The sequence below is a fragment of the Nelumbo lutea genome, chromosome 3 (genome assembly GCF_056320005.1).
Source record: "Nelumbo lutea isolate HS-2025 chromosome 3, American lotus-T2T, whole genome shotgun sequence".
Taxonomy (NCBI): domain Eukaryota; kingdom Viridiplantae; phylum Streptophyta; class Magnoliopsida; order Proteales; family Nelumbonaceae; genus Nelumbo; species Nelumbo lutea.
Genome location: NC_142686.1, coordinates 56,143,146 through 56,150,498, shown reverse-complemented (window position 1 = coordinate 56,150,498; position 7,353 = coordinate 56,143,146).

Below are 7,353 nucleotides of genomic sequence, written 5' to 3'. Positions count from 1 at the left end.
GTTTTTATACTCAAAATTGTGAACAATTCAAATTTGGATTTGAAAAGACTTAAACCTAGGAATTACTATAAGAGTTCTTGTGAAGGGAATAGCCCATACTTTTTTTATTTTTTTTAAATGAGAAAACTACATATTAGAATATTAATAGATTAGAAAAGGGGGAGTCATATGTAATGAGTTCCCATATGCTAGACCGTTGGTCTAGCAAATTTGCAAGAACAACCTATCACAAATTGCCACGTATATCTGTCCACCTCCAAATAAAAATTTGGATTTCATTCATTTCAAACTTACTACCCTTTCCTTTATCCCTACTCCCCTGTTTTGTTCCTCTCTCTCTCTCTCTCTCTCTCTCCACAGTCTCCCGTTTGCTGATTAGATTTGTAGAAGTGAACCCTATCTTTTCAAGCTCCATCATTATATGTAGGAGTATGGAGAGATAAGGCTGGTAGAGATAATACCAAAGAGAGAGAGAGGGTTTCTTGTTTCAATCAAGTGATGACAATGGTGGTATTAGTTGGCCATCATTGAGAGTGGAGATGGAACTTAAAGCCATCAATACGGAGGTTGAGAGAAAATGGTTTGGTTGTGATTAGCAACAAATACAATGGTGGTGGCCTTTGTCCTCAATGATCAATGAAAAGGGACACAAGGGGAGAAAGATGAAAAGTAATGGGAAAAAAAGAGTCCTCTCATTAAGGTGACATTTGATAAATCTGAAGTCTAAGAACTTAAAAAGATATTAAAAGTGTTTGAAATTTGAAAAGAGATATAAATGTTTTTTTACTTTTTAGAGGCTTGTTTGTGTTGGATCAAACTTTTAACATCCGAAATTCCCCGATTTTGCTATTTTACCCCTAGAATACACTATTTGGTAATTTTGGGCTCAACTTGTACTATTTCATATAAAATAATTTATCAATTTCAAAATAATATTTAATAATTAGTAAAATTAATTATTAATAATTAATAAAAATAACTAATAATTAATAATGCCAATCATTAATAATTAAAAATGTATAACTAATACATAATATTAAAATAATTAACAATAAATAAAGATTAAAATTTTAATAAAATTAGTAGTTAATTAATAATCAATAATAAAAACAAATAATTAGTTACTAAATATGTAACTAATATCTAATAAAAAGATTAAATTAATCAAAAAAGAAAACTAATGGGCCATGTAGAAGTGAAAACCAACTTGATTGAAACAGTATGTTATTTTAGTTTTCCATCGTGTTTGAGAAGTGAGAACATGTGTTTACTGTCTTGGAATAATCATTGACAATAGTGAAATAAATAAAAGAAAATAAAGGAACAAACATAACATCAAGTGAAGAAAATAGCCGATAAATGCCATATAACCACAAGTAGAAAACAAAATACAAAATAGAAATATAGTAAAACATGCGTTTGATAGAACAACTGTAAACAAATCAAAATTCACATAAACAAATCAAATAAAAAATCTGAATCCTAGGAACAACCGTTTGAGAAGAAGAAGAAGAAGAAGAAGAAGATACCTTCGACGAGACGAGTGGCGATCTTCAGACGAGACAAGGGTGAGGATGCTCTTCTTTCCCATTTTAGAAAGAAAACACAAATGGAGAAATGTTTTAGGTTTTGGGGTTAACAAGGGAAAAATTATTTGAAGAAGAAGAAGAAGAAGAAGATACCTTCAACGAACGAGCGGCAATCTTGAGGATGCCTTTCTTTCCCGTTCCAAAGAAAAAACACAAATGGATAAATGTTTTAAGTTTTAGGGTTAATATGGGCAAAATTGTAGAAGATACCTTCAACAAGACGAGTGGCAATCTTGAGGATGCTCTTCTTTCCCATTCCAAAGAGAACACAAATGGAGAAATATTTTAGGTTTTGGGTTTAATGGGGGCAAAATCGTGTCATTTCCAAATTTTTGGGGGGTATTTTCATCTTTGGGCTCTCTCTAAATTAAAATGCATCTAAGTGCGTTAAGAGCCAACTAACGAGCTTAAAATTTCAGATCTAAAAACAAGATTCAAGCCCATTTTCAGAAGCAACACCAAACGGGTCTGGTGTCTGAAAAGCAAGTTTTTCAGACACCAAACCTCCGGAAAAGCGTTATCAAACACCCCCTAAGTCCCTTCTCCATGTGGTGCAATGCTATTAGATGGTTCAGCAAAACTACTGGACAAATGGTCCAACAAATGCATACTCATATGTAATGTATCAGTCCATACACTTAGAGTACCAAACAAAAAGGAACAAAACATGGAATTTATATGTATTCCCATAGGACTTTGTCAAAACAAAACCGCATAAGCCTGTATCAACTAATACATTACAAAATTTTGAACCTTGAATAAAACACAATAAATTTAGGTTTTAAGGTTTGTTTATTTATTTATAATGATATATGTTTGTTTTTATCAAATGTGCAATACATCAAAAAATAGTGGGATAATTACTTAAATTATCCCTAAACTATTTAACAATTACTTAAAGTAGCCCTCAAGTTTAAAACCCTACTTAAGCTACCCTTAAACTTTTAAGAATTCGAGGTTCACTAACATAGTGCCATTAAGATGGACGGAATGGACATAAAGTCCATTTTACCCCTAAACTTAAATTTGAGTTTTGTAGATTGGTTCAATTAAAATACTCTCTAAACAAAAAAAGGAAAGTTATTTTCTATGGGTTGGATAAGTCCAAAAGTCCATTTTACCCTTAACTTTCATATTAATGGAAAGACATATGTATTTCAAAAATAGAGCACAGTGGCAAGGTTTTCAAAACCGACCCGAAAACGGAACCGTTCTGGCCACCGGTTTCTAGGTCAGTGGTTCGATCGTCCGAGTCAAACGGTTCGAATGATTTGAGTATTTTAACAATGATATGTCATCTTACCCTTTAGATTGGAATATTAGGGTAAGATCCATATAAATATAAAGATAAAATAAATATGGAATGAGAGGTATTTGAGAAGTTGTTGACCGAAAGAGTTTAGAAGAAGAACAAGAAGAAGAAGGAAGAGGAGGGCTTGAAGGTTGCAGTGGTGGTGACTTACAGCAATGACAGCGACGACGATGGCGATGGTGAAAAACGGGAGTAGATCTGAGATTTCTCTATTCAGATCTCACTCACTCACTCATTCTCTCTCTCTCTCTCTTACAGATCTGTCATCTAGAGTCTAAAGACTCTAAACTTCTCTCCCAGATCTCTAAATGTAGGATCTCTCTCAGTAGACCTCAGATCCAAGAGATTTTGTCTTAGATCTGAGAAATCTTCTTCCCTTTTCATTTTGTTATTACAAGTTAATAAACCGCAAACTATTCTCTAGGTCGAATGGTTCAACGGTCAAACCATCTGGGTCAACGGTTTGTTGACTAATTCAATGGTTTTTTACTAGAGATCGGGTTTATGGTAAAATGGAACCGGTCGCCTGAACGGTTTCCGGTCCAAATGGTTTGACCATCCGGATCAACAATAGTTCAAAAACATTGCACAGTGGTATTGGGGTGAATAAGCAACACGAATCATGAGCCAAGAGGTGTTGGCAATGGATGTCCATCCATCCATTCATTGCAGGCTCACCAAAAAATACCCTGTGGCTTCCCAAATGCAGCCATTAGTCCAGTTGCTTGCTAAGGCATTAACTTTAGAGCATAGTAGCATCAAGTACCCCATATAGGCTTAATTTATCGCCGATGCCTTATCTTTGGGTAACTCATCACTAGAACTGAAATGTTATTTGTAGGATTTTAGGAAAAAGTTAAGAAAAACAAAAAACAAAACCTTTCCATGTTCTTTGGAATGTCATAATGTTATTTAAAAAGTTACCAATTGCCTTTGTTAGCCATTTATAACAATGTTAGAAGTGTTATGCGGAAAACTTGATGCAACAACAACCTACAAAGAAAGGAACACTTCTATATCTTCATATAATTCAAACTATAAAGGGATTCCCCACCATCTCATAATGCATACGCCCATCAATCATCATCACATCCATCATTCATCAATTTTACCATAAAACACATTCACATTATCACATCCATCATTCATCATTCATCATTCATATTCTCATAAAAAAAGGAAAAATTAGGAATAAGTTTAGTATTTGTTACTTGAAGAGATGGAGGAATGGAAAATGGAAATGGCATGCCCTGAGTCGGTGCCTGTTGTCAATATGATTGCACTTGTTTCATGAAGTTCCGCAACTCTCCAAGCTCAATTTGCATTATACCCATTTGTGAAGGTATCATTTGTATGATAATAGAATTCTGTCTATTTAAACTACAAATAGGGGTGCAACTTAGGCAGACTCTTGTTAAGGATTTGTTAAGATTTGAATGGGCCTAGTTTGAGGGCCTTGGCCCTGATTCTATATAAATTCTTCAAATCGAGTACTTGACTTTGCACCTCTCTCTACCAAAAGAAATATAGTAACAAACAGACTTTACACTTGAACACCTAATGATCTATTACTATCAAAGGACCAAGAACATCTCCCATGACCGAGAAGGGATCAATGCAACTTGCAAAAATAGTACTTGGAGTAAAGAATAGAGACAGACTAAGATGGATAAGGATAGCTTGATTTGATGCCAACTCCCTTATACTCAGACTCAAGCTCAGGACGTCCTTTTCCCATTATCCTCTAACAATCTGACTAATGAAAATAGACAACAAGCAAAAGGAAAGAGATACTAATTCAAAGTGCAGAAAGCAAACACACAAAGAAAAGTGTTACTAACATTCTACTAAACTTCTAGAGAAATTAAAAAAATTAAGTACATATTTCTACCTACAAGAACACTACCCACAAGACACTATAGCCGCACATTAGGAACATCTCCTGTACTTGTATGTTGTCATTCAAAGTGAGATTGCTAATGAGATGGAGGAATTTGTAGGTAATCCATGTACATGTAATTGTTAGTTTGATACATCTAGGATCCAACCAATGAAAGAATAGAACCATCCTCCTTGAGTCATGGTATCTTTTTTTTTTCATTTTTTGGTGATGGTGGTTGGTGTGTGATCATGCTTTTGGATGTGGTGATTACTTTTTAACCCCCACCCCACCCCAAACTCATTATATAGCCCCAAGAACACCTCATCTCTATTTACACTTTGTCATGCCAAAGCATCAACCATGTTGGCTAATCTGTGTACCCACAAACATTCTATAATTGTATCCTTCCCCAGGTCTTTTATGATCCCCTCGTTGCTTGTCGTAGTAATGGGTGGAACTGAAACTACATCCTCACACTGAATCTATATTACTAGCTCCATCAAGCCCATTAATGGGAGAGGGGAAAATTGTTGCAATCCAAAAATTAGTGGGCTAAGTGTCACTACCCCCAAAGTACAAGGTTGCAGTTTGTAATTTATCCTATTAATGCCTAGGTAGCCCAAAGTTACAATTCAAGCCCAATATTAATTCTCTACAGTCAGTTTGTAGCTCATACAAGAGTTAGGAGATGTGAATCAAGATCTAGATATTGGGTTGGCTTTCAAGGGAAAATAAGCTATTCATTAAGAACAATAATTTGTATTAATGATCAAGCTCCAAGAACATGTACATCTGTAAGAAGGTATAATGAGGTGTTGTCCATCACAAAAGATTTTGTTTTAAGACTACAAAATTATTCTTAGACCACAAAAGCTGTATGGAAATCAAAAGAGATGAGAAAGAGAAAACCCTGAAAATATAAATGAAACTAACAAACTAACAAAATATAAAAAATTATTGAGCATTTCAACTAGGGTTCTCTATAGATATTGTTTATTCATCCATTCCACAATCTTAAATAAGTATGAGAAAAATAAGATTACATTTATGTAATAACTAGTAATCAAATGAAAATTGAATATAACCAATAGAAGATAAGTTATATATGTTACCCTTGTTCTTTGTTGGTTTAACCCTCCACTTGTTGCAATAAGCAAGTAAGCCTTTAGAAGACCGCTCACGTACAACAACTAAATTTTTAGTAAAACAAAAATAATGATACATGAGCAGTGAGTTATGTAGCAATATCTAAATGTGTTTCATTCTTCACAGTAAGATAGTCAAATTAATAATCTATCTTAGCATTTTCAAGATAACTAGTGGAATTGGTTGTTGAAATCATAGATATCTAATTTGCACACCTTAATTTTGCTTCCTTTGGCACAAAAACCAAGAGATTGAATCATGTACACCTCATCCTCCAAATCGCCATTTAGAAAGGCATTCTTAATATCCAGTTGATGTAATTTTCAATCAAAGTTTGTAGCCAATGAAAGAAGAACCCGTATTGAATTCATCTTGGCTACTAGGGTAAATGTCTCATCATAGTCAACACCACAAACTTGGGTGTACCCTTTAACTACCAGCCTTGTTTTGTACCTTTCAACTGTCCCGTTTGCCTTGTGTTTCACTATAAACACCCACTTACACCCCACTAGGCCTTTCCTTATTGAAAGTTCCACCAACTCTCATGCTTGATTCTTGTGATGGGCATTGATCTCCTCCTTCATAACATATGCTCATTTAGGGTATTTTAAAGCTTCTACCACATTTTTGGGTATGAGAATACTATCAACTACAAATAAGAAGGCACAGTGAAAGGGGGAAATGTGGTCATAGGACATATACTAGGTAATGGGATGTTTGGTAGTGCATGAACTAATCCCTTTTTTATGAGCAATGGAAATGTCAAGGTCATCCACAACCGAAACGGGGGCTATGGGATCAACGGGTGTTGGACTTACCTCTTGGGAATCAAACAATGTTGGTCGCTCAGTGTTTGGTGGCTCCACCTCTTTGTCAAATTGCTGATTTCTACAACGTTGATGTTGGAAGACACAAAAAGGAGCAGGATCTAAAGTAGAAGGAAGGGAGACTTAACGAGCCTGAGCTTGCATCTCCTCTTCCACATTACTCTCCCCTTGATGAGAGGCAAGAAAAAATGATTCAAACTAAAAAAATGAGACATCAATGGAGACAAAGAACTTATGACCAACGGGATCAAAGAATCAATAACCCTTTTGCTAGGAGGGACATACCAGAAAGACACATGGAATAGACCGAGTATCCAACTTACCATGGAATGGGGACAAGCCATAGACAAACGCACAATAACCAAACACCCTCATGGGAATGGAAAAAAGAGGAGACTGAGGAAACAATAATTGATGAAAGCATGTGGTTTATGACATAAGAAACAACAAGTACAACATGGGAACATTCATATGTAACATCATCCCTCGGGCTACCTCAAGTAGGTGTCCCGTTCTTTCTTTCTACAACACTATTTTGTTGTGGTGTTTTTGCACATGAGATTCTATGAATCAATCCATGGGAAACAAAGAACTCAT